Below are 27,777 nucleotides of genomic sequence, written 5' to 3' on the forward strand. Positions count from 1 at the left end.
TCAAAAAGAAGCAAGGCTAAAGTAAAAGGTTAAAATTCTCAGCTTAAGAGAAGAACTTGGGAACAATGCTGTGAGAAGTTGTAACAAAAATTAAGTGAAAAAAATCACATTCTTGGGCCTCTTCCCCCCATTCCCTACTGTGAAGAATGGCAGACAGAGGAAAGAACTAAAGGCAAAGAAAATCCTTAATATTCTCTATGTGGCAGGTGTTAAAGGAAGCACATGTCTCTTTCCTGATATGGGAAATAGTTATCCATGGGGACCTTATTAGCTAAAGTGAAAAAAAAAAAAAAAAAAAAAAAAACCCCTTCGTTATCACCCTTACATTTCTTACATGCTTAAAGCAATTTCTAAGAAGTGGATTCACATTTGCAGCATTCTTAAATAAAGTCGTGGCCTCTGGGATTTTCTAAATTTCTAAACTTCTTTCAAAGCATTAGAAAAGCATTATAGAATTTCGGTTTTTTTCTTCCTTTTTAAGTTTTAACCTTTTCATAGTTGGAGTGACCGATATTAGACAAAGTTGGAAGTTACAGACAGTATCAATCAAAGTTAATTTCTTATTCTACTTTTAAAATACACCCTGGGTTTGTTCTACAAATCATATTTAGCCATATTGTAATGTTGATTATTGTTCTTAGTATTTATTATATAGGGCTACAGTTTATAATGCTATAGATAGATTTTACTAAAGGTATGGGATATAATTTATTCTATCACAATAATAATAATCTTTAAACAGTTTTCTGTTGCATGAAGTTATGCATGTGATTTACAAAAATACAGGTTCAGGCAGCAATATAAAATTATACATAGGCATGAAGTCAGGAGCAAAAATGAAGACTTTTTCTATAAATACAAAATTTTGAATATACTTTAGTAAATTCTGATGTTTGGGCTCAGATATTGATCTCATTGACTCTTTTTAAGAGCTGACTATACACTTTGCCTTTTCCTTACTCTAATTTTCATACACTTCTCTGCAACCCATTCCATCAAATCTTTGAGTAAGGCTACATACACAAAAAGGCAAGTTCCCTAGCCAGTAATGACGGCTCACTCTCCCAGATGAAAAACTCTGAAGACATCCCTCCCACCAAACCCCTTTCTATCTGCAAGTAAAGAATTAAACTATGCCAGGAAACATGATGGTATTTTCTAAAGTTGAGAGGAATATGTTCACGATTCCTATCCCAATTATGAATCCCAGTGGATTCACATGAATGATCAAATGTTGAAAAGTTGTCTGTTGATCTTTAATCATGTTCCAAAATTTTAAGTAAAGGGTAGGAGAGGTAGAATGTATATTCATAGACTAAATGCTTCTGAAACACCAATCAAAGATGGAAGAAAGGCAAGAAAAAGAAATGTGACCAGTAATTGAAACTGAAACTGGAGATAAGTGATAGTGAGTGGATGTTTTCAGTTATTAAGCATCCAGTGCAGCAAGTTCCATTATATTAGTTATTTCCTTTAATTCCCCAAACAATTCCATGAACTAGTTATCTCCATATTACAAACAAGAGAAATCTCATGTGCTAAAGTCTTCCCAGACTATCATTGCCAACTTGTCCTCACATTCTCCTTTCTGCCAGCACTATATCTTGCACTAATCTTCATCATGACATTTTTCACACTAGGGAAACAGGTCGAATCACACTGTGGTTGAGACCATGAGCTCTGCAGCCAGAAAAACATATAATCAGAACTCAGTCCTGTCATTCACAACCTGTGTGGTTTGCATGTAATTTCTCTGAGCCTTAGTTTCCTTATAGGGAGAACAGGGGCAGCTGTAGGATTTACACTACAGCACACGAGTTACAAATAAATGAGTTCATGTCTAAAGAGTAGCTAGCCCAGTACCTCGTCCACATCAAGGAAGGTAGTATGATCTTTGAAGGGAGAGAAAGCCTCTGATTTTCTTCATGTACTTACAGTGTGCTTTGGCAAAAGCAGGTCCATAGTAGGGGTTTATTAAATGCTCATTGAATGAATGACAAATAAATGAATTAATGTATGTATGCAAATATGTATGTATGCATGTATAGATGGACGAATGGATAATCTTTTGCATCCTATGATAGTAGTTTCCCTATTAAAGCTCCAATCATCTTTATAATTTTCCTCTTCCTAGAATAGGATGAGTTTTTGTGAGATAACAGACTATGACCAGTAATCTGCTTATTTTTACAGAGATCAAAGCTATACATAGGTACCCAAGAAAAAACAATAAAAACAATTTTTTCTTTACCTTTTCTTGTAGGATACAAGAATGACTCTCTACAATGCATCTTAAGAAATGACAATGTGAGGTGCAGAATGAGCTGGAATCAGCCTCTGTTTATTAGTTATATAACTTTAAAAATATTCCTCAATCTTTCTTAGTATCAGTTTCCTCACTCATAAACCTGGGACATAATAGTAATTGTATGTATCTTACAGTGTTGTGACAGTTCAATGAGATAATGTAAATTAAAGGGTGCATAGTGTAAGGGTTAAAGGATAAGTTTTCTTTGAAGCAGGGAGGCAGTTGCCTCTTCATCGTACCCTCTTCAGTGTGTTTTCCTCTTTAGTGTGTCTTCTCAAAAACATATAGGCCTGAATAAAAGGCCCAAACTTTTGACTTTCCAATTCAAGACTGGGGACTTCTGACCATTAAAACTATAAATGTATACCTCCAGAATTAGCTTAGGGGTCTCTCTCACGGGATAAATAAAAAGAGTTGCATCCATATCTATCAAGAAGATAGAGAAGTTGTGACTGCTCATTCTTCTCACTTTACTGTGTATGTGTATGAAATTCTGTTCAGACTTCATAGTCACTTTTATGTCACTTAATATACTCCATAAAATATTGTGTTATCTCTCTTTCTTTTAAATAGGTACAGAGGGATCTTTTGTTAGAATTGTTTTATTTCTCTATCAATTAAAAATTATAAAGTATCAAACAACTGTTAATTGTTGAGGTTGTTATTGTAATTATTATAATTATGATCATTTCAGGACCACAATGATATAAAATTATAGCAATTATCTACATGAAAAGAAAATAAAATACTTTTATCTTTAACTAATTGGATAATTACTACAAAATGCTTTTCCCAAAACTCAGCTGGATATATACTTTTTTCCTTTGCCTCAAATTTATTTTTACTGTATATCAATGCCAAGAGCAAAAGTATAAAAGTTCCCAAATTAAAAGTTATTAAATTTTAGAACTGTCAGACTCCAGTAATAAAAGACAATTTTTTTGTTATACTAGGAGTTTGTATACTTTAAATGAAAAATACATGACAAGTTTTCATATACTCTAAATGCTATATACCAGCATTAAAGAGGAAACAACATATATATATACCAGCATTAAAGAGGAAACAACATATAGAGTAGTCCAATGAATGCTAAAGATGCTTTGAAATTTTATGCAATAATGTAATCTAAAACAGACATTTGTAAATGATCTACATTATGTGTAAGTTAGCTATTATAATTAAATGCAATATATGCTTTTAAAGACTTAAAGATCAAACTTAAGATGTCTAAAATCAAATTCGTTCCTGCCTCCCATTACCACCACTACCCTCTTCAAAAACTCCCTCTTTCTATCGACTTTCCTATGTCTATAATGGCACCCATGCATTTTCAATCTTGAAGGTTCTTTCTTTAATGCTACCCGGTCGTGGGTCAAGTCTATCTTCTGTGCTTACTTTACCACACTGCCCACTACAAAATAATACAATTCTCTATTGGTCATGCTCACCAGACTGTTTTTATGAAATCTTGAGCATCAGCATTTTGCTCTGTCCTTCTTATCATCTATCCTTTCATCTGTTATTTGGATGAAACCAAATGAATCACCTTTTATTTTGTATTAAATTTTTTTTGAGACAGTCTCACTCTGTTGACCAGGCAGATCTTGAACTCCTGGCCGCAAGTGATCCTTCTGCAACAGACTCCCAAAGTGCTGGGCTAACAGGCATGAGTCACTGCTTGCCATGAGCCTAGCCTGCCAAATAAATCTTGGTTGAATACATTAATAAATGAAATTCCATAGATTATATGTCTATGATTTCTTTTCCATTTATTTTCTACTTTTAATTTCCAGTATTTCTATGTTAGTTTAGGTTCTTAGTCCTAACCGCCTTCCCCAGCTATTATCCTTACTCAACATTTAAAGAATAAATACATCTTAACAGAGCACTGCTTCTACTTTTCATTCCTGGTTCACAAATGCCCAGTGACCCCCATCTGCTCTCAAAAGTATCTATCATCAAAAGAACATATCCCAGTCTGACATTCTTTTCTTTCTACAACCTAATTTCAACAATTGCTCTGGCTACCTTCCCCACACACCACGTTATCAATTCGCTTACATGCAACTTTAAGAAAACAAATAAATATAGCATCTTACATAATTTTCCTGAGACATATGAAGTCAAACTTACAGCATATGGATAAAAAATTTTCATGGCAGCATAAATCCCAAAATTTAAGAAAGAAAGGAGAAATTGTTGCTATTTAACCGTTCTCTAAAGTGGCCCTTCTAGCTTAACAATGTATCACAGTATTGAATCAAATATGGTCAAATCAAACATTAATTTGATTTTTAAAAGCTAATACAAAACGTGTTCATATTACAGTATTACCTCTTGTGCTGAATAATATTTTTTTCAATACATTTTAAAATACACACATCAACCATCAATCACAATGGGCAGTTTTAGAAACTATCCTTAGTTTATTTAACAGACCGTTATACCATTATGAAAATATATATTAATGCTTTATGTGTTGGCTTGTTGAGTGTTCCCCAGCAGAGGTTTCTGTTGTAAATTTCCTGCCCATTCCTTCCTCTTGCCCTTTTCTGTACTCTGGTTTCCCATGCAAAAATTCAGACCATTTCCATATCACCTACCAATCCCAGAGCTTTCAGAAGACCTTGGTGACCTGAAGATTTTTACTCTTAAAATGACTCCTGGACTTTCCAAATGCGATTCCAAACTCTGAGACCAGTTCGGAATAGATTAACTTCTTTCCCAGATTCCTGAAGCATTGCCTTTCAAGAGAGAATCTGACTATGGAGGATGACCTGGTCCTCCCAAGCAATACCTTAGGAGAGCAGGAAGGGCCAAACCAAAATTTGCCTAAGAGAGATTACAAGTCCCTGCCAGTCTTCAGTTGACTAGCCATTTGTGTCTAGGTCAGCCACCACTGTATTTTCAAAAGACATAAGCACAGATGACAGGGAATGGAGAATTCTAAGAAACATAAAATTTTATTTTAACTTGTTAGCAATACTTATTGAAAATCTTTGGTTAAGGTAATAAATTGGCTAAGTCCCTGACCGTTTTTAAAATTTATTATTATCATATATATATATATACACACACACACACACACACTTTACTCTGTTATCTCAATAAATGGTGCCCATTTTTTTCTTAGCTATTCTTTTTCTTTACTAGTCCTATTTTGTTAATTCTGCTCCCTGCATCATGCAGCGACCCTCTAAGTTTCACTCTTCCTGAAATAAAGTCATTGGTTTCTCTCCTTCCTACCCAAAGTCTATGAAGGGAGATACACTACTTTTGTTTGTTCTCTGGGGAGGACAAAAGGAACACAATTACCTATTTCCTTTTGTAATTTTTAAGGGTCCTGTCCTGAACTACTAACAGAAATCACCAAAAAGAGGTTGTTGGAATAATTTATGATCATTCATTGAGAGGGACTCCCTGACTTCCTGCTTTGTCTCCATTTTCTTAAGAGTACCAGGTTCTGCATAGTTACAACCTAAATGCTATTAAGCAAAGTATGACCCTTCTGGTTTTGTGCGTACTTCCTAACATATGAAGATAATAATTTCATCTAACATTTTAATATACCTGTTCAACTCTAGGACCTATGGTCTCTTCTAGCATTAAGTTTCAGGGAAAAGAAGTGCATGTGTTATCTGTGCTCTGTTTTTGCAGCAACACCCAAGTCTCTCTATTCTGAGAAATTAAAACAGCACACTTCAATTGGCAATTAAATATTTTTATGATAACAGCTATATTTAGCATAGATTATAATGTTATTTGTAGTGTGTAGTACATTACTAGCAGGATTTTACGCAGGGGAAAAAATCCCAGTTTCTAAATATATGTTACCAACATGTAGACATGATGGAAACAATTAAAAAACATCATGTATCATGGATGTAGCCTGATACAATTTTCATCATGAATTATTTTAAATACAAAATAAATACATTCAGGGGAATACACACTGATAGTCATAAACACAAGGGTTATATATTAATATAATATGTAAAATCTACATAGTTTGGAAAAATTCTTTTCAATTTTGTATGTGGATTAAAGTGTCTTTTGAGGTAATTAAGTTTTTGAAAGACTAGATATCTCCACAATAGATACTAATATCAAATTTTTTAAATCCATAACAAGTTTCCTAGCTTCTAAGCTAAAAATCATATGCCTCATAAAAATTGTGGAAGGAATTGTGTAAGTACAAACCAAAGGCGAAAAGAAAATAAACAAACCCATATAGACATAGACATTCCCCCAGAACAAAATCCATTTGAGGCAATCAACCAAAAATCCTGAAAGGTATACACATTGCACATGCCTTATGCTGAAAAGTTGAAGTACCAGCACCAGACAGAATAGCTACATTAATTGCTCTTTCCTCAAAAATGCCTTTTCATCATATTATAATGAACTAAAAAACCACACCACTTGCATACTTCTAAATGGATTTTTAAAATATGTATGCATAATTGAAAAAGGACATTTACAAACCTAAAATGAAATTTCATCACTTTTGGTGTTGAAGAAATACAACTTGCTTACACATACAGATTTTTCTGTGAATATTTTTTCTCTCTCTTTATGGAATTTTAGGTTTAAATGCACAACAATCTAGGGTAAATACATTAAATGCCAAAAGCATATAATACATTCTTTTTGCTTATCTGATTTTACCATGCTCCTGAGATTTTAGATGGATATTTCAAAAGTACCTAAAATTTTTCCTCAAGTTTCTGATCTGGTCAAACCTTATAACAACTGAACTAGGAAAACATTGGCATTTATCAGTCTCCTCCTGTCATTCTACTGCTTCATGGGACAGTCTTTAACAAGACTTAGACAAACCTCATTCATCAATATTCTACTCTGGAGGAGCTGACACTTACTGTGAATTCTGCTCTTCAACTTAAATACCAATGTCTGTGGCAGGCCAATTCTATCATTGCAGATCCAGCATCCCTCAGGCGAGGTCCAACCTTTCTCTCGAAGTGCACCCAGGGATTAGTCTGACTTCCCCTAAATTCTCTCCTCTGCACAGTAAGAGCTAATCTTTCCTGTATGAAGCAGGAGATGGTGTTGCTATGACAACGGAGCACATTCTAGCAGTGGGACTACTGAGATGAGCCTTCAAAGACTCAGGGAAACATGCACTCAGTCTTCCTCCGGGGCTATGGGCTCCTTCCTTGAGGATTTAATCTCCCAACAAGTTTTCTGTCAGACTGGGTTGTTGATTATCTGTGCATTTTGCTACAGGGAGATCACTGGTTAAGAACATGGCTGGAAGATCACAGTTATTTAATAAAAGTGCCATTTTCAGTTTTAATAATTTTTCAGTTTGAATACTCAGTCTTTGTTAAAACACTACCCCCACTTAAATTAAAAACATTTTGCTTACTTTTAGATTTTTAAAAATGATTATAATGAGTTGAGAATGGCACTGTCAAGGAGAAGCTTTACCTTTTTTTTTGTTTGTATATCATCACCATTGTATCAACTTGAAGGTTACATACAGACACACACACACAGACACACACACACACACACACACACACACATCCATTTTCTCTCTCCAGCGTCAACGTCTGGAGCCTTGAGGTTTCAGGGTGGGGGAGGGGTATGCTAACAAAAGCAAATCCTGCAGCCACATTTTGCATACATATCTTAGCCACAGAATAACCACAATAAGTGCTAATCATTTAGAAAAATAATTACAAGTGGAATTTAAGTGCCTGTGCCACAGCAGAAGCGATCTAGTATCAAGCCATAACGTAGGAGGGCAGATTTCATATGTTATTTTCAAACATGACAGTTAAATTTTTTGGAAAATAATGAACACATACATTAATATATACGTATTAAACAGTTGATAGCACACTGTAATCGTTCTGACTGTTTTGAACATTGAACATTCATTTTTCTTCAGAAACATTGCTGCGATTCAAACGACTACATCCTTTTCATTGGAAGGAAAGATACAGGGCAGGAAAAGTTTTCCCCCCGCAGCAGAGGTTCAGTTTACTCAATCACCCTGAGTCAGGTGCTCACCCAGGGAGTCATCTGACCTGTCCTCTTTACTCCTTAATTTCCCTGTAATCTTTTCTATTTCTCAACCTTTCATGTGAGGAGCATGCATACCACCCTTCCCCCACTGACTGCAATTATTCTCCTTTGTGGCTGAAGCAATAGAATCTATATCATCTACATCTATGCTTTCAAGTGCTGAGAGCGAACAGGACTTTATGGATGTCGCTGTCACTCAGAGGTGTGAGGATCTATATGATAGTTAGATTCAATGCCACATTGGCCTTCTAGAAAATCATAGGGCTATCTTTAGTTACTTCTTGCTTGTCACCCTAATGAGTTTGAAAAGCTTTACGATATTAACTAGAATCTCATTATTGCACATAATGCATGTATTTACATTTAGTAGTTCATTTAAAAGAGACGGGGCATTTTAAAACTTATTTTGATTTGCATTTTTTATTTCCATCATAGTAAAAAATGCAGTTAAATTTTTGCTAATGTGTGCCTTGGAATATATCTCCAGGATACATATGTACCCATTTCACAATATATGCAGATAATTTTTCCCCTTATGATCCTCTTTTCAGAGCTTGCCCTGAAGATGCATTCTCATAATTCAAAAAGTTATAGCACCTGTTTTCATTATGTTCATTATTATCTAATTAGTAAAGGGTTTTTTTTTTTGAAAAAAAAAATTCACTCTTATATTCAGGGAAACTGGATAAATGCCAACACATGTAAACAACACATGGTTTACTTTCAAAATCAATCAACCAGAATTATTTATTTCTAAATAATTTCTTAGTTAAAAATGTGTTGAAATAATTTACTGCTATAATAGATAATGTTTACTATCTGCTATTCCTTTAGGACTGACTACCTGGACATCAATCATATTATATATTGTCTAGCTTCCCCAAGAAGACAATATTGTTTGTAGAAAAAATTATTTAAGTAGTTATGGTGAGTGTGCCACAACTTAGATTTGGATGTTAAAAGTGAGTTATAAACAACTAAGGTTATATGAATTCCAGAAATCACTACTGCAAGAAATTTAATAGTTTAAAAAATTTTTTCTCATGTATTATTTTTATGAGTCCTAATTTTTCAACATAATATTCAGTAGATCTGGTAAATTGCAATAATATGTTTGTCTTAGGGGAAATAGGAAAAGTGAGAATAGGAAAAACAGCTCTTTTCACAAAACAAGTTTTAAATATAAACCCCAAGACAGTTCTGAGTAAAAAGACTGAAATATTGGAGCCTATAGTAAGGGGAGCAAATGAGAGGTTGAGAACAATTTTTTTCTAAAACGCCGCCTTTCATGGAAAGGCTTGAATATGGCCTCTAGACTTTGTCTAGACACTGAACATAAACTCTAATGACAAACTGCATTACTAATCTCTCTCTGTTTCAGTTTTCTCACCATCAGAATGGACATAATAATAGCACCTTTATGAGAATTCAAGGAGTAAATATGTATAAATTTCTCATAATAATGCCTGACATATTGAAAATACTATGTAAATGTTAGGTGTCATTTAGGACCTTGAAGACAGGGATTAAATATTATTCAGCTTTGTCTCCCCTGTTCTTAATACAAAGACTGCTATCAGGTATATACTTAATAAATGAAAGGTATTTTTCATAAATCTATATGATTGTAATATTTAAGAAAGCAAAGTGAATAGACAATACTTTAGAATTCTAAATGTATCAGAAGAAAAATATCTTTCTACATAATTATTATTGGTATATAAAATTCAATAAATGAATATGTATTCAAGTAATCAATGAAGTACATTTTAAATATATCATGTTCTTTTATGCTCATTATATTTTAAAAATTATTTGCTAAACGATAAGTAAACAACATAAGTAGGATTATCTTTGACTGGGAATAACAATAACATATCCTTTAGTTTTATAACAGAATGAGTGATCACTTATTAGAAAATTGATTTAGCATCTGCTTTAGTAGATATTGTAGTAGGTGCTGGGATACAAAGACTTAGACCACTATGCCTGTCTTCACCGAGTGCACAGTTTAATGCAGGAAGCGTACACTCACTCAGCATAGTCTGTGTGCCAGGCACTGCTCTGGGTGCTGGAGATATGACAGTGAACCAAACAGAAAGAAATGTCTACTATAAGGAAGTTTCTCCCTGCTAGTGTGTGTGTGTGTGTTTTCAGGCAGGGGAAATGAATATATTTTAAGTATAAGTGCTTCAGAGGAAAATAAATTCAAATTTTGGAAAAAGAAAGGCAGTAGAAATAGGTATAAAATTTTATTTTAAACAGATACATTTAATGCAAATTGATAAGGGCCATAAAAGAGCCACAAAGAAAGCACCATGCAACTAGGAAAAAGAGTGGCTAACACTCTCCTAAGGAATATGGGAAGGTTTCATAGAGGGAGTAGTCAAAATCTAATGAGGATTAAATATGTAAAAAGGTTCTTACCTATATATTAACCAGTATTTACTCACACCATCTATATAATTTAATTCTAATAAAACAAAGTCAATACATAATATCTAAGGATACTAAAGTATCAGGAGAGAAATAGAAATTAGTCTAATAACCAATCCATTACAGGTTTACAATGTTCAAAAATATTCCTTTAGTTAAAAAACATGTTATTCCAGCAAATGGAGTAATACGTGGCTGATCTATAAAAGTAAAAGTAAATTGCTCTTACTTTTGACACCATTGTCTTTTTTTTTTCCTAAGATAAAAAACAACTAAAGAAGCATAATTATAACTCACTTTATTTGTACAGCAAAATAAATTCCAGCTGGCTTAAACATTTAAATCTTTTTTAAAAAGCTGTACAAGTACTGAAAGAAGTTAAGGAAAATGTTTTAAACACAAACACAGAGGAAAACAAACTTTGGAGTATCTGTCAGATAAATAATTGGCTGTTTGGTCCAGAAATCTACAAATCTATTTCCACACTTTTAAATTATTTGTTAAACAATCATTTATTCAGCAGCAGTCATGTGCAAAGTATTAGGAATAGAAAGAAAAATAAGATAGTATTTAATTTCTGGAAGCTTATGGTCTAGTATTATAGTACAGATGGACAAAAACATAAGATTTTACCATTCAAAGTGCTAATTATTTTTATAAAATTATACACAGAATGCTATGACAGAATCTAGGAGAGAACTTTTTCCTGGTATAGGGAGGTAGGCGTATGAATCTAACAAGCATGTAGATACAATCATAATGGAATAGACTGGAGCAGTCCAATGTTCCCACTGAGAATAACCAGAATAGCTAATTTTGAAATATAGATGATTAAAATCTATTTAAAGGCATCAGACAGCTAAGAGGTAAGTAGGACTTGAGAGCCCAAGATCCCTGAGGAAATGACATCAGAAAATGTGAACCAACATTCTGTAAGCAGCTTTTTCCCTCAGGGAAAACACCAGTTTTGGTGTGAAAAGAGAGACGAAGAATATGAACATACATTGCTAATAGGTAGATAACTTTTGGAACTCTTAAAATACTGAAGAAAAAATGGATTTCAGATTGAAGATGGTAGCAATGATGTAAATAGTCAAGATTGCAGAGAGAAGGTAGTAGCAGAGAAGTGAGACCACCATTCTATGGATTTGCCTTTAAGGCTTTGCATATTCTTAAATTGCCAAGAGCAAAAGACAAATGAGACAAGCAGAAAAGTGTTGGAAAAAAAAAATACAGTAGTGTGTGCTGTACTCTCAGTTCTAAACTAAAAAGCCAAAGGCCATTAGGAAGGAAGAGCTTTTATGAGGCATCCTGGCTTTCAGTTGGGACCACCAGTAGGTTAGACCCTATGAGTGGAAGGAAATATATGGAGATAAGAACTAAAACCCGGCATCAAGTCAGTTCAATACTTAATTTAATTCAAATGATCTGTGCCCCCTTATCTGCTGGAAGATGGGAAACTCCAGATAACATTCCTAAGACCCTCTCTATTATCACTCTACTATTTTTTGTACAAATGTCCCAACTTAAGAAACATATTTAAGAAAATAATGCTAGGAATACACAGGAAACAGATAAATGGTAATATCAGTTCTATGCTGATAAATGTTTAATAACCAGTTTCCAAAAAAAGGGTACAATATTATAATTTTACTGATATAAAAGATTTTTAACATGGTTTATGAATTATAAAATAGTCAATACTCTATTATAAATTTCATATATCCAATTGATTCTCTCAGAATACTCTCATTGATTTTTACCAAACTATTATATTTGTAGGCAATGACAATCAAGATAACTGCAATTGATGATCAAGCATGCTTCAACATGGATGTGGGTTCATTTTTTTATTTACTCACGTTTATGAGTAAGATGAAAGTGAACGTTAAAGGTGAATACTGGAAATTCACGTACTTGTCAGTCATGCAAGCAAATTCTTTTGTAATTATTTGTAATTACAAAATATTTGTGATTTTATTTATTTGTAAATGCTAGATAGTTGGTATAATTTCAATCATTTTAAATATGTTAAGACTTGCTTTGTAGCCTAACATGAGGTCTATTCTGAAGAATGTTCCATGTGCACTTGAGAAGAATGACTGGAGTGTTCTTTATATGTATGTTAGGTCCAATTAGCTTACAGAATTGCTCAAGTCCTCTATTTCCTTATTCATTTTTTGTTTGGTGGTTGTTCTACCCATTATTAAAAGTGGAGTATTGAAGTCTCCTACTATTATTGTGCTGCTGTATGTTCCTTCCTTCAATTCTGCCAATGTTTGCTTCATCTATTGGGAACTCTGATATTGGGTGCATGAATATTTATAAAATATTATATATTTTCTTGGTGAATTGGCCCTTTTATAATTATGTGATATTTTATTCTCTGTCTCTTCTAACAATTTTTATTTTAAAGTCTCCTTTTTTGATGTTAGTATAGCACCTCTGCTCTTTTTTAGTTATCACTTGCATAGAATATGTTTTTAATCTTTGTGACTCTCAGCCTATGTGTGTCCTTAACATCTAATATGTTAGTCTCCTATAGACAGCATTTAGTTTGATCCTAATTTTTTAAATCCATTCAGCAAATTGTATCTTTTGATTAGGAAGTTTAATCCATTTATATTTAAAGTAATTACTGATTTAGGGAAGGAGATACTATTGCCATTTTGTTAATTGTTTCTGTGTGTCTTATAACTCTATTACTTCTCCTTTCTTCTCTTATTGCTTTACTTTTGTCTTTTGTTGACTTTTTGTAATGGCATGCTTTGATTTTCTTTTCATTTCCTTTTGTGTACATTATTACTGTTGCAATTAGATAAAACATTACAGTTATAACAAAACATTCTATATAATATATGTTATATATTATATTAATATATTCTATATTGCATATTTCCATATTACATATATTTTATATATAACATATTAAACAAATCATAACATTTTATTTTAAACTACTAACAACTTATTCTACTACTTATTGTCCCCACTTTTATGTTATTGATGTCGCAAAGTACATCATTATGTGTTTTATATCCATTAACATATATTTATATTTGTTTTTATGTTTTTGTCATTTAAATTTTATATAAGAATTAAAAGTAAATTTGTGCACCAAAATTATAATAATACAGGTTACTATATTTGGTCATGTATTTTTCTTTACTGAAGTTTGTATTTTCACCTAGCATTCTTTGAAGGACTCACTTTAGCATTTCTTGTCAAGTAGATCTAGTAGAATGAACTTCCTCAGATTTGTCTGATAAAATCTTAAATTCCTGTCCATTTTTGAATTATTTTGTTGGCTGTAGTATTCTTGGTTGATAGCATTTTTTTGCTCTCAACACTTTGAATAATATTATCACACTTCCTTTGGCCTATAAGGTTTCTGCTGATAAATTCTCTGATAATCTTATAAAGGCTACAATGTACATGATGAGTCTCTTTTCTCTTGCTGCTTTCATAACTCTCTTTGACTTTCAACAGTTTGATTGTAATGGGTGTTGGTGGAGTCTCTATGGATTCATCCTGATGGTAGTTGGTTGAGTTTCTTGAACATGTATATCCATTTCTTTCCTCAGATTTGGGAAGTTTTTTTGTCATTATTTCTTCAAATAAACTCTCTGCCCCTTTTTCTCTCTATCTCTTTACTCCTTCTTGAATTCCCATAATTTGTATATTGGTCTGATTGATGTTGCCCCGTAAGTCCCTTAAGTATTGTTCACTTTTCTTCATTCCTTCTTTTTTTTTCTCTGCTGTCCCAACCATTTCAAATGTCCCATCTTTAAGTTCATTGATTTTTTCATCTGCCTGATCAAGTTTGCTATTAAGTCTCTCTAAATATAATTTTTCAAGTCAGCAATTCAGTTATATTTTTCAGCTCCTGAATTTCTATATGATTCTTTCCTATAGTTTTCACTGATATTCTCAATTTGTTCATACATTATTTTCAGGATTTTCTTTAGTCATCTTTCTATGTTCTTTTTTGAGCTCACTGACCATATTTAAAATAGTTGTTTTTAATTATTTGTCAGAAAGTTCAGTGATCTGTCTGTCTTTATGGTCTATATCCAAGGTTTTGTTTTCTATATTCATCAAGCCACATTTCTTTGTTTCTTTGCATATCTTGTGATATTTCTTGATATTTGAGATTTGGGCATTTGTGAAGACATTCACCTGCCCAAGCCATTATGTACTGGATGTGTGCAGAGAATGGCCTTCATCAGTGAGCCTAGCTATATGTTTGGGAGACTCTCAAAACGTTTCTGAGGATGTTTCTCCTCTGGGCTTGTGTATGTGTCTTTACTTCTCTCAAATTCCCTAAGCAGCTTGCCCTTTTTTTCTCAGGAGCTCATAATCTCCTGCTTCTTCTAGCATCTGCCTGTAGAACTACAGAATCTCTGCAGCTCTGAGGCTCCAACATGCCAAACCTCTTGCCTCTTTTTTCAGTGGTTTCCAAACTCTGCTACTGTTCCCATCAGTGCTATGAGACAGAAACCAATACTTTGGGAAGCCCCTAGACAAACCAGAATATCTGACTCACAATCCACTCTCTTGTTGCTATTGTAAAAGAGGAGCCCTTGTATGGAATGTTTCCTCCAGTGTGCACTATGCTACTCTGACTCAAGAAAAGGACATGGGCATGCAAAATTCTCTGAACTTTACTAGGATCTTTTCTTGGTTTTGCATTGGTCTGGGTGCTGCTACTTCTTAACTGGACAATACAGTTCTTAAAAAGGGATTCTGGTCCGTATATTGTTAACTCAGTGTCTTCAAGGGGGGAATTAGGGCCTGGGGCCTCTTGGTTTGCCATCTTGCCAACATCACTTTCTGTTAGTTTAATTTTAACCAAAATGCTGAGAAATACTTAAAGTTGATAGTTGGTTACTGAAAAGTAACATTGAACAAGGCTTTAGTGGAATGCAATACAACCCTTGACTTAGGAAAATTTGTTTCTTCTCTAGCTTCAGGCATAGGGGTAAGTCCTGGAGTACTTAATGAACCCTAACATGTCCCTCTTAAAGGTTTAGAAACAGGGCAATTCTAATACTAATCATCACCTTAAAGCAGGGATTTCAGTTAAGCATCACCTTAAGGCAGGGGTTTTACACTGTTTGGAGTTCCTGAGAATCTAACAAAATCTACCCCTTCCCCCACCATGTACTTATATTTACATATATCCTCTCTTCCTCCAAAATTCACGTGTGCACATGTACACTCACGAGCACACATAATTTGGCACATGATTTATTCACCTGGTGCTCAGATAAAGAATACTGCTATATTGAAAAAACTATGTGATTTCTGTTTATATTGGGCTTCTAAGGTTAAGCCTAGATAAAACTAAACTGTCCTTTGTCTTGTATACATGCCGCTGTCCTGACCTAGTCAAGGTCTCAATCAAATCTGTGTTCTAGAATGAGAGTAGAACTGAATTTCAGGAGTGTGGGTAAATGGCCTATCAGTGGCATCTGCTCTTGCCCTGAAAGATCTGTGATCTCTCTTCATTAATAATAATAGTAATATGTAACAGTATCTATTGACAATATTATTTGCTAGGCAATTTGTTAAATACAAATTAGAATATGATTACATGCACTGGACGGCCAAGGAACACTTCCTGAAGGAAGTTGCACTTGAAAGTTTTTTGAGGGTAAGATACATCTTATACATCTCAGCTCTAGTTGCACATTGCTATGAAAATAGCAAGTGAATATAAAATACTGCTCATAAAATTAATATTAATTATTACACAGTTTAAGTTACTAATAGCTTTGCCTACTTTAAGCTTCTGTGATTATTCTGCACTTCATGGATTTTAAAAATGCAGAGCATGATTTCAGGAATTGTAAATGACTTTTTTGCTTATTGATTTCAGCTGTTGATAATTTGCCAGTTATTTTTTTCTCATAAATGTCATTCCTCCCATTCTCTTCATTGTATACTAAACTCTGGCCATAATGATGCTATGCTATATCCAGCTCCTCACTTTAACAGGCCTGCTCACATATCCAGGTCTATACTGTGCTCTTCCTCCACTGGCCTATTGTTCCTTATTTCTAACTCTTTGTTTTTGCCTCTGCTTTGTCCTGCTAGGTGAGGCCTTTATCTTTCTAAAATTTTCTCCTGCTGGCTTTCATGTCTTGAGAAAACTTTACTGGTAAAACCCTCACAGACATTTACCATCTGGGTGTAATGAGACTCCTATGTGCCTACATCTAGCAAGCACTTGTCATATTCCATTGTAATTATCATTAATTTTGTAATCTTCATAGCAAAACTGTGAACTTCATGAATGTAAAATTGCATCTCACAAATAGAAATTGTATCCACAGTTTCTAACCCAGTGCCTGCCCTGTGAGAGACCCTAAAAAATATAAATATAAATATTGCAATAATAAATGAATTATTAAATGGATCTACTACATTAGGAAAAAATGAAACTAAAACAAATTGTGTGTTTAACTTACAATTTCTAGTTTTTTTTTCAAATCCTTTTCCACAGTCTCTGCCTTCTGTGTGTATTTTCTTTTGACCTAGAAAGCCATCAAATTGATTATTCTTTCTTCAGCATCTATCTTTCTCATAAATTCTCTGGACTCCGCAGAACAGGGTCATTGTAAAATGCAAATCTTATTCTTTATTGGCTTCCTATCCACTTCTGGTTGAAATTCAAACCTTTATCATGACAAAAAATGTTTAAAATCACATGTGTATATATATACATACATATATATATAGAGAGAGAGACAGACAGACATATATATATACACACACACATGCTTAGTTTATATGTGCCAGATACTTGATATAATTTAGTCCTCAGATCAACTCTCTGTGACAGTATTGTCTTCATTTTATAAAATACCTCCGATTCAAAGCTTTGTCCTATGTAGCCTTCTTAGAATTTACTGAAAGGATTTATACCTCACTCTCATATTAAATAACTGGAAGTTCTCTGGACACACCACACTCTCCTCTGATACCATGTCCTGTGTATGTCTCATGCCGTCTCTCTTCCTGGCATATCCTGTTCCTCACTGACTAGTTAATTCTGATTTTTTTTTCTTAAAGTTTAGCTCAGCATCCTTTTGTTCTTGGAAGCCTTACCTGAATGCACCCAGACTGATAGATTATCTTCTTCAGGGTTTCCACAGTACCTTGTGTATATTGTAAACACTGTCGCTTGGGATCACTAGCTTCCAAAAATAGCTTCAAATAATCTGCACAACCCGTAACTTTCTCCTTATGAAATAACCTCCCTGAATCTGGAGTGGTCTGGTCTGGGACTCCCTTTAACCAGTAGAATATAGAGGGAATGACCCTGTGTAAGTTCTGGAACTAACTCTTGGGAAGGTCTGTCAAGTTCTTTAGCACTCTGTGTACCACTGAGCCACCAAGTAAATGTCTCACTACCTGCTGGAGAAATCATACGCAGAGACCACGTAGGGAGAGGTCACATGGAGAGGAAGAGGCTCTGACACCTGGACAGAAACAGACCCAAATGGTCTAGTATCCCAAATTCATTGCTGAGATGAGTCTTCCAGCCTTCTCCCACCAAAGCTTTGGTCATTGAATGAGCCACTTCTGACAGTCCAGGCAAGTCAAGTCCTCAGAGGACTGCAGCTCCTGCCAACACTGGGAGAAGCAGAAGCATCACCAGCTAAGCTGTGTCAACTCACAGAATAACAAGAGATAATAAAGTGGTTACTGCTTTAAAGGGCTATGCTTTTGGATGGTTATTTCTAAGTAGCAATAAGTGATTATAATATCCTGTCCCCAGTCTCTGAACAGCTTGAGAGTGAATCTGCACTATATCCACCTCTATACTCACAACCCCTGGAACAGCACTTTTCTACCAACTGGTCATCAGTGAATATCTACTGATTGAATTAATAAATTTAATTATTCTCCATTTGAACATGTAAACACAGGATTGTATTTACGCTTTCAATTTTGAACTAGTTTTTAATTATATTGTTTTACATAGTTGGGAACTTCAATCATTTCTGAATCAACGGCTTAACTTACTTACATGTCCCAACCACATGGCCTAACTTCCCCATAATTACTTTATTTTTCCATTGCATTTATTTCTTATTAAAATCCTATATGTTACTAATGGATGGTGTTTATTTTCTGTCTTCCCCACACCCTTCTTCCCATTATTAAAATATAAACTTCAGGAGGACAAATAAAGGGTTGCTTTGCTTGATCTTGTTTTGTTTTTTATCCTGTTTGGTTCATTGATTTCTCCCAACTACCTAGAACAGCGTCTAGTGACAGTGGATGCTCAATACTTGTTCTTTGAATTAATTCATTCATTTTAGGAGGAAATGGACAAATCTGTGAGACAACACTGTGAAGAAAACCAGGACTTAGAGAAAGTTCACGTGTGGTGCCTAAGAAGGACTACATAACCTGAGGGAAGAAATTTCATTCCTCTATGTTTTGGCAACTACTGCAGAAGGAAAATCTGGGTGAAAAAGATAATCCATATGAAATTCCCTGACCTCTTAAAAATAAAAGTGCTATGTAAATGCACAAAGACATCATTCCTGCCTTGCTGCTTGATGTAGTGCAAGTCACAAAGGTATTTCTGAGACATTCAGTATTTTTTCTTCAGAAAACAGAACTTCAAAATTACTTAGAGAAATGTCTGAGGCTGACATGCCCTAAGAGTGTGAGTTTTATAGAAAAAGAAACCCTAAGGTTTATATAAAACAAAACAGCCTTATGTTATCATGTAGCACTGACTTAAATGTTATAAGATATAAAAGTATAAGAGAGAACATAGTTAAAATCTAGGTTTATATACATGTATTTGGCTTACTTATCAGCTCATAATAGATACTTGACAGATATTTGCTGAATTCGTGTTGAATGAATAAATTCTTCTTAATGACACTCTTCCACATAAGAAAAATACAATGAGGTGTTATTCACAATATTCAAATCCTGTAGACCTAATTACATGGGGGAAAGAAGATCACTGTTAATCTATTAATCTATTATAATGCTCATTACTCTGATTATAAGTTGAGACAGTTTCAGAGCCCTTCGGAAAAATATTATGTACACGAAATGACCTTATGGGATGGTGGCCAGGGCTTTTCAAATATTACCTAAAAGGTCAACCAGTAGTCAGGCTAAACACCTTCTTTCAAGGCACATATACAACATAGCTTGAATGACATTACTGTGTTGATTATAAAGTTGGCTCAGGAAGGACGATCTTGTTGTTTTCATTAATTCCACACTGGTACAGTAATAACTCCTATATGGTGGAGTAGAAACTCCTAAGAACCACGAATAAATGGAAGACAATAAAATATAATCAGTTTATTATAATATATACTATTTATTTTTATATTAACATTTTTATTCACAATATTATAAATTAATTGAGATAAAGGGATCATGTCTTAAATACCTATTGTATTTCTTTTAATATTTAGAATGATTGAACAGTCAGTAGGCAGTTAACACTATTTATCACAGTTACTACACTCCTCTAGTCATATTACCAGGAACTACCTCTTTCTTCAATTACCAAAGGAAATAACTGTATATTATTCAGAATGATATATACCAAGAGAGATGTTAAGCCTACCAAGATAGGAAAAAATATATAGCAGGAGCACAGATAAAAGTGAGATAGCGATAAGACTTGGCAAGCTAAGGGAAATGGTCAAAGGAAGAACATGAAGACTCAAACTAAGAAATGCCCAATGAGAACACACCGTATTTGGTATTCTGTTCACCTACGTAACAAATCTGCACATTCTGCACATGTACCACTGAACTTTAAAAAATGTTTTTAAGAAAGATGCCAAATATCAAAGTTTGTGCTGTTAATAATTAACAGAAATACTCAAAGGAACAAAAGAAGAAAAGGGGCTGTAGAAATTTGGTAAAAGAGAGATAATAAGAGATACTAGTTTTATACTTCAGATAACCAGAAATTTAGTACTGAACAGTGCTAGATCTCATTTAGCACTGAATAATTAGATATCAAATATCTGAGCTTCACCTAAGGGACAGGGAGGGGAAATTCCGAACCTCTTCTGAAATTTATAAATTAGCTAAAGAAGTATAGCATGACCCTTTCTTCATAAGTGTATAATATGCAGCAGCAATAATGCCTTCCATTTCCCATTCCATTCCCCATTTGAATTTTCAAAATTTCTAAGAAACAAATCTAATCTGGTTTGTATGCAGAATGTGTTGAAGAAGAGGTTATATGACTTTTAGAAATAGAATAATATATTCAATTTTACTCAAATGTCCAACTTTTTTGTATATCAAAATAAAAATAGGCAAGTATATGGAAAATATGTCTATAGCTATTGTCACAGAAGAAAGCCACTTGGACTTTTATACTAGCAGATAGAAAGCCATGGTGCATATTCATATAAGAAACTACCTATATACAGAATAAAATGTTTTGAATATTTGAAGTCAATGCAAATCCCAAACCAAAAAGATTGCAAATATACAGAACTGATTAGACATTTTCAAATTTGTCATATATAATGGCATTAATCATTCAATCAACTTTACATCACAGAATTACAGGAGAATTTACCTATGAATGCTATATTGTCTTTTCTATTAGCATTGAACGCTTGCTTCTGAATAGGTAGAGAAGAGTGATTTACCTTTGATATTTTTTACATCTCACTCATTCCTCAATCACTCATTGTTGGGTGAGGTACAGATGAAAGAAGAAAAACTGAACTCAAATGAAGTAAATGGAGAAGAGAAACCATAGCTCTCTCTTGACTTGATCCAACATGAGTGATCAGACTATGGGAAATAAAGCTGAATGGACAGCAGCCCTGAAAGCAGCAGCAGCAATGTAGAAGCACTGAGCCAAAGGCCTCAATACAAGTACTCCCTTATAGGAATATGTGTTGGGCAAATATCTTGCTTTTCCAAAATAAATTAGGTACAATTAAGTCTTTATCATCCCATTACTTAATACCCACTAATTATCTTATTTTCCCCTTCCATTTGCGCTCCATCTTACCCCTAAAATACATGTTTAAGGGAAAATAATTAATCAAAATTATTTAATAAAAATTTTGAAATCTCTGACAATAGAAATTGCAATGTAGAAGAATAAATATTCAGTATTAAAATGAAGTACATGAGGCTTTCACTTTTGTACTTAAAATATGTTATTGGACACAAGTCCGCACTTCAAATCTGAGCTTTCCTATCTGTTAAATGAACATAACCAACCCTCTGTTGATCTTAAAGAATTTTTGTTAGGACCAAATAAAATAATGTTGGTACATTCTCTTTATAAATCATTTTGTGAAACAAAAATATAAACAAACATTATTGCTTCCAGATATTATGTGCTGCTTTATTGTTACATGATAATAATAAATATATAAACTATATCAGTAGTATATCACTGAATATTACATTAAAGATAGATTATTTTCTCTCAAGGTGATATTATATTGCTTTAAAGGAACACATCCTAGGAGTTCTACAAAAGTGCTTTTATTATGATTACACTACTCCAGAGAAAACAATTAATTCTATTTATGCCATTGGAAGCTGACATTTATTTTTCCTTGCCACACACTGACTGGTATAATTGAGTGGTTCTTGTGTTTAGAAATAATTAACAATTATGAGACACAAAGACCATCGTATGAAATCAAATATCACCTACAGAATACAATCGGCACATTGTCGCTTATGAAACACTAAGCATTTTGACTCGTTTATCGGTGCAAGGTGAGCATTACTGAAAGACAGAATGAGTCCAAGGAAAGTGAAGCAGGGACCACAGGACTAAACAATCTATCCTTAGCCAAGTTTTCTTATTTGCTGAAATTTAATGAAGCAGGTCAAGGAACAAAGAAAAATGAAAGCTACAACAAAGGATTGTCATCAATTACCCTACGCAAATAATACTGCAGTTGCACTCGTTGTATTGTCTGAGATTGTATATAGCCTCAGAGCACATGTCCTTTTCCTCCTCCACATTTACTACAACATTATAAAAACCCTGGGCCCCGTACCCGCCATTCAGAAGTTCGTCTGAAAGAGTATCAGATAAATTGCAGAATCTACATCTAATCATTAAAAAGGGGAACGGTTCTTTAAGGATCACATACTACAGTAGTTTATCCTGATAGACAAGCATGCACTCCAAGTTATGAAATGTCAATTTATGCTTGTAGACTACTATTGTTATGAAAACTACCTTTGAAATTCTAAAATGATAAACAAATATGTAGTAGTTAATAGTAGTACCCTCTGTGACACATAATTCAGTTGTATTGTTACAGCAATATAAGTCAATCATTACCCAAAGTTCTGTGGTTTGTCTTTATGTATCATTAATATCCCCAAAATTGATGAAGTTGACTTAAGTCTTCCAAATCTTACAAGTATGTTCTATATTTTCTATCCAAAGGGGCTTACTGTGATTACTGTAATGCATAAAAATTTCAAAAACCATGAGTTTTATTCCCTGTGGTATTTTTTCACACACACACACACACACACACACACCCCTACCTCATATGTATCTTGATTTTATGCCAAAAGAGAAAAATACACAATATTTACTTGTATAATCTATAGAAAAAATCTATAGAAAGTTTTATGGTTTTATTAAACCAATTCAATAAAAACAGGCAGTCAACTTGAATAAAAAGGGTTATTTAGATAATGATATCGCTACATCCTTTAGCAGAGAAAGGAGCTTAGTCTTATTTAGAAACTAGCATAGAAATCTAGCCCAGAAATGATAGCAAATGCTTGAAAGAGAACACACACATATAATTTAGTTTGTTCTCTCAAGTATCCCCAGTCATCTCATAAACTCATTTGATTATGTAACTTTGACACTTAATATTTATTAATTTTCTCTGGAGGTTAAAATGTTAAAGTAACTAAGAACCAAGAAGAGCTTATTAATCCTCACATAAACTGATTTCCATTACCCTTTCGGTTAAATGCATCCTCCCTACATGCCTATTGAAGTTAAAATGATGTCACAGTGCATTCTAAAATTTAGAGACCAAAAGAGAGAAATATTAAGTATTGTAAAAGTAACTACCCAATAATTTCATGTAAAGCAATGTTTCGTTTTTTGAGGCTAAAATGCAGAATTTTTTAAATCAACTGTGCTACTAGTAAGGATTCTGGCATGCAAAACATTTTTTAATGGATTTCTCTGCCATTATATTACAAAATGCACAGAAATTGTAGTGAAGCTTCATTTTATTATTATAAACCTCATGCAAATCTATGTCTACTCACTAGTACATGGTACAATAACTTTTAAAACTTTGAATAATCTATTAACTACATAGTCTCATTACAGGCACATAACAACTTTTGATAAGAGATTAAGTGCTAAGTAATTGATTTCTAAGAATTTTCAGAACACTTGTTTCTTTGGTTCAGCTGAGGACTTTAGCTGAATATTAGAGGAGATTTTTACCTATAATAAAAAGGAAGTTGAAATTTCAAATCTTTGCCATTAAATAGCACATAGTTATTACACTTTAAGAGGTTTTAAATCTCTATACAGCTTTTCAAAGCATAACCCTTACGAGTTTGACTTGGGAATTGCTAATCTCAAAAAATATAAGCATGTTCACAGGATCGATTTCAGGTATATATTCTAACAACAAAAATAATAGTTTAAATTTGCTTTGGGAATTTATATGCAGTGATTCAAAGTAATTTCTGTGTAAATTTTAAAAAATAATATGTATAAATAATTTAGAAGGCAAACTTGAAGTATCATTTTCTTTTCTGCAAAGTTATATTGTAAAACAGTCATTCTTTATTACATATGATTCATTCACTTGAGAATTATCAAACAACTCTCAAGAGATGTTATCATTCTATTACATTAAAATAGAAAGTTTCTTATTTCCATTCTTAAATTGTGAGCAGCTACTCTTAATTTTTCTGTGTCCAATTATTTAAGAGTCTTCACAACTGCTTAAAATATTACTGTAATATACCCTTAAATTTGCTATGAAGAAAAAATATTTTTGGAGCTCTGTTACAAACAATATTGAACTATTTACATATAATTGAATGTTTAAACTTTATTTACACTATACACCCCAACCTTTCAAAGGAGCATGTAGTGGCTAGTAGAAAGCTTGCATGTCAAATCAGTACTAAAGTATTCCAAAATTCTCTATGAAACAAAATATTTTAATTTATTATATTTGAAAAGCTTCTTATTTACAAAGCTTTTTTTCCTAAAAAAAAACAAACAAAAACAAACAAAAAAAACCTGAAGTATAATTGTATGTTCCTTTCTTAACAGTTAACCTTTGTTCAAGAAAATTGTGTTTGCTTTTTCTATTCTATCTGTAACAATAATGCTAAAACCCTCTATATAATTAATGAAAAATAATAATCAGAAAGCAGTCATGGGTTACTATAAAACAAAGAAGCCTCTTCATCTTTAGACTCAAGTTGGTAATACAACTCAACAGCCAAGTAATAAGAGGGAATCCTCCCTAACTCATTTTATGAGGCCAACATCATCCTCATACCAAAGCCTGATAGAGATGCAACAAAAAAAAGAGAATTTTAGACCAATATCCCTGATGAACATTGATGCAAAAATCCTCAATAAAACACTGGCAAACCAAATCCAGCAGCACATCAAAAAGCGTATCCACCATGATCAAGTGAGCTTCATCCCTGGGATGCAAGGCTGGTTCAACATATGCAAATCAATAAATATAATCCAGCATATAAACAGAACCAAAGACAAAAACCACATGATTATCTCAATGGACGCAGAAAAGGCCTTTGACAAAATTCAACAGCCCTTCATGCTAAAAACGCTCAATAAATTCGGTATGGATGGAACGTATCTCAAAATAATAAGAGCTATTTATGACAAACCCACAGCCAATATCATACCGAATGGGCAAAAACTGGAAGCATTCCCTTTGAAAACTGGCACAAGACAGAGATGCCCTCTCTCACCACTCCTATTCAACATAGTGTTGGAAGTTCTGGCTAGGGCAATCAGGCAAGAGAAAGAAATCAACGGTATTCAGTTAGGAAAAGAAGAAGTCAAATTGTCCCTGTTTGCAGATGACATGATTGTATATTAAGACAACCCCATTGTCTCAGCCCAAAATATCCTTAAACTGATAAGCAACTTCAGCAAAGTCTCAGGATACAAAATCAATGTGCAAAAATCACAAGTATTCTTATACACCAGTAACAGACAAACAGAGAGTCAAATCATGAATGAACTCCCATTCACAATAGCTTCAAACACAATAAAATACCTAGGAATCCAACCTACAAGGGATGTGAAGGACCTCTTCAAGGAGAACTACAAACCACTGCTCAGTGAAATAAAAGAGGACACAAACAAATGGAAGAACATACCATGCTCATGGATAGGAAGAATCAATATTGTGAAAATGGCGATACTGCCCAAGGTAATTTATAGATTCAATGCCATCCCCATTAAGCTACCAATGACTTTCTTCACAGAATTGGAAAAAACTGCTTTAATGTTCATATGGAACCAAAAAAGACCCCGCATTGCCAAGACAATCCTAAGCCAAAAGAACAAAGCTGGAGGCATCATGCTACCTGACTTCAAACTATACTACAAGGCTACAGTAACCAAAACAGCATGGTACTGGTACCAAAACAGAGATATAGACCAAAGGAACAGAACACAGCCCTCAGAAATAATACCACACATCTACAGCCATCTGATCTTTGACAAACCTGAGAAAAACAAGAAATGGGGAAAGGATTCCCTATTTAATAAATGGTGCTGGGAAAATTGGCTAGCCATAAGTAGAAAGCTGAAACTGGATCCTTTCCTTCCTCCTTATATGAAAATTAATTCAAGATGGATGAGAGACTTAAATGTTAGACCTAAAACCATAAAAAGCCTAGAAGAAAACCTAGGTAATACCATTCAGGACATAGGCATGGGCAAGGACTTCATGTCTAAAACACCAAAAGCAACGGCAACAAAAGCCAAAATTGACAAATGGGATCTAATTAAACTAAGGAGCATCTGCACAGCAAAACAAACTACCATCAGAGTGAACAGGCAACCTACAGGATGGGAGAAAATTTTTGCAATCTACTCATCTGACAAAGGGCTAATATCCAGAACCTATAAAGAACTCAATCAAATGTACAAGAAAAAAAAACACAACCCTATCAAAAAGTGGGCAAAGAATATGAACAGACACTTCTCAAAAGAAGACATTCATACAGCCAACAGACACATGAAAAAATGCTCATCATCACTGGCCATCAGAGAAATGCAAATCAAAACCACAATGAGATACAATCTCACACCAGTTAGAATGGCAATCATTAAAAAATCAGGAAACAACAGGTGCTGGAGAGGATGTGGAGAAATAGGAACACTTTTACACTGTTGGTGGGACTGTAAACTAGTTCAACCATTGTGGAAGACAGTGTGGCGATTTCTCAAGGATCTAGAATTAGAAATACCATTTGACCCAGCCATCCCATTACTGGGGATATACCCAAAGGATTATACGTCATGCTGCTATAAAAACGCATGTATACATATGTTTGTCGTGGCACTATTCACAATAGCAAAGACTTGGAATCAACCCAAATGTCCATCAGTGACAGACTGGATTAAGAAAATGTGGCACATATACACCATGGAATACTATGCAGCCATAAAAAAGGATGAGTTTGTGTCCTTTGTAGGGACATGGATGCAGCTGGAAACCATCATTCTCAGCAAACTATCGCAAGAACAGAAAACCAAATACCGCATGTTCTCATTCATAGGTGGGAATCGAACAATGAGATCACTTGGACACAGGAAAGGGAACATCACACACCGGGTCCTATTGTGGGGAGGGGGTAGGGGGTAGGGATAGCATTAGGGGATATACCTAATGTAAATGACGAGTTAATGGGTGTACCACACCAGCATGGCA

At 33.9% G+C, this 27,777-nt stretch overlaps 1 protein-coding gene across 10 annotated transcripts in view; it reads right to left on the reverse strand.

Moving 5' to 3' along the window:
* Positions 1-27,777, reverse strand: part of NOL4 (nucleolar protein 4) — a 383,681-nt gene that overhangs the window by 204,096 nt on the left and 151,808 nt on the right. The window contains exon 1 of one of the 10 annotated variants that reach the window (XM_009192593.4): positions 7,192-9,987. The exons of 8 other annotated variants lie outside the window; for them this stretch is intronic. The gene's annotated coding sequence lies outside the window, so the exon portion shown is untranslated. Of the gene's footprint in view, positions 1-7,191; positions 9,988-27,777 lie in introns of those variants that run through there. One more of the 10 variants, XM_021930038.2, reaches the window with a different exon arrangement.

The sequence above is a fragment of the Papio anubis genome, chromosome 19 (assembly GCF_008728515.1).
Source record: "Papio anubis isolate 15944 chromosome 19, Panubis1.0, whole genome shotgun sequence".
Lineage (NCBI taxonomy): Eukaryota > Metazoa > Chordata > Mammalia > Primates > Cercopithecidae > Papio > Papio anubis.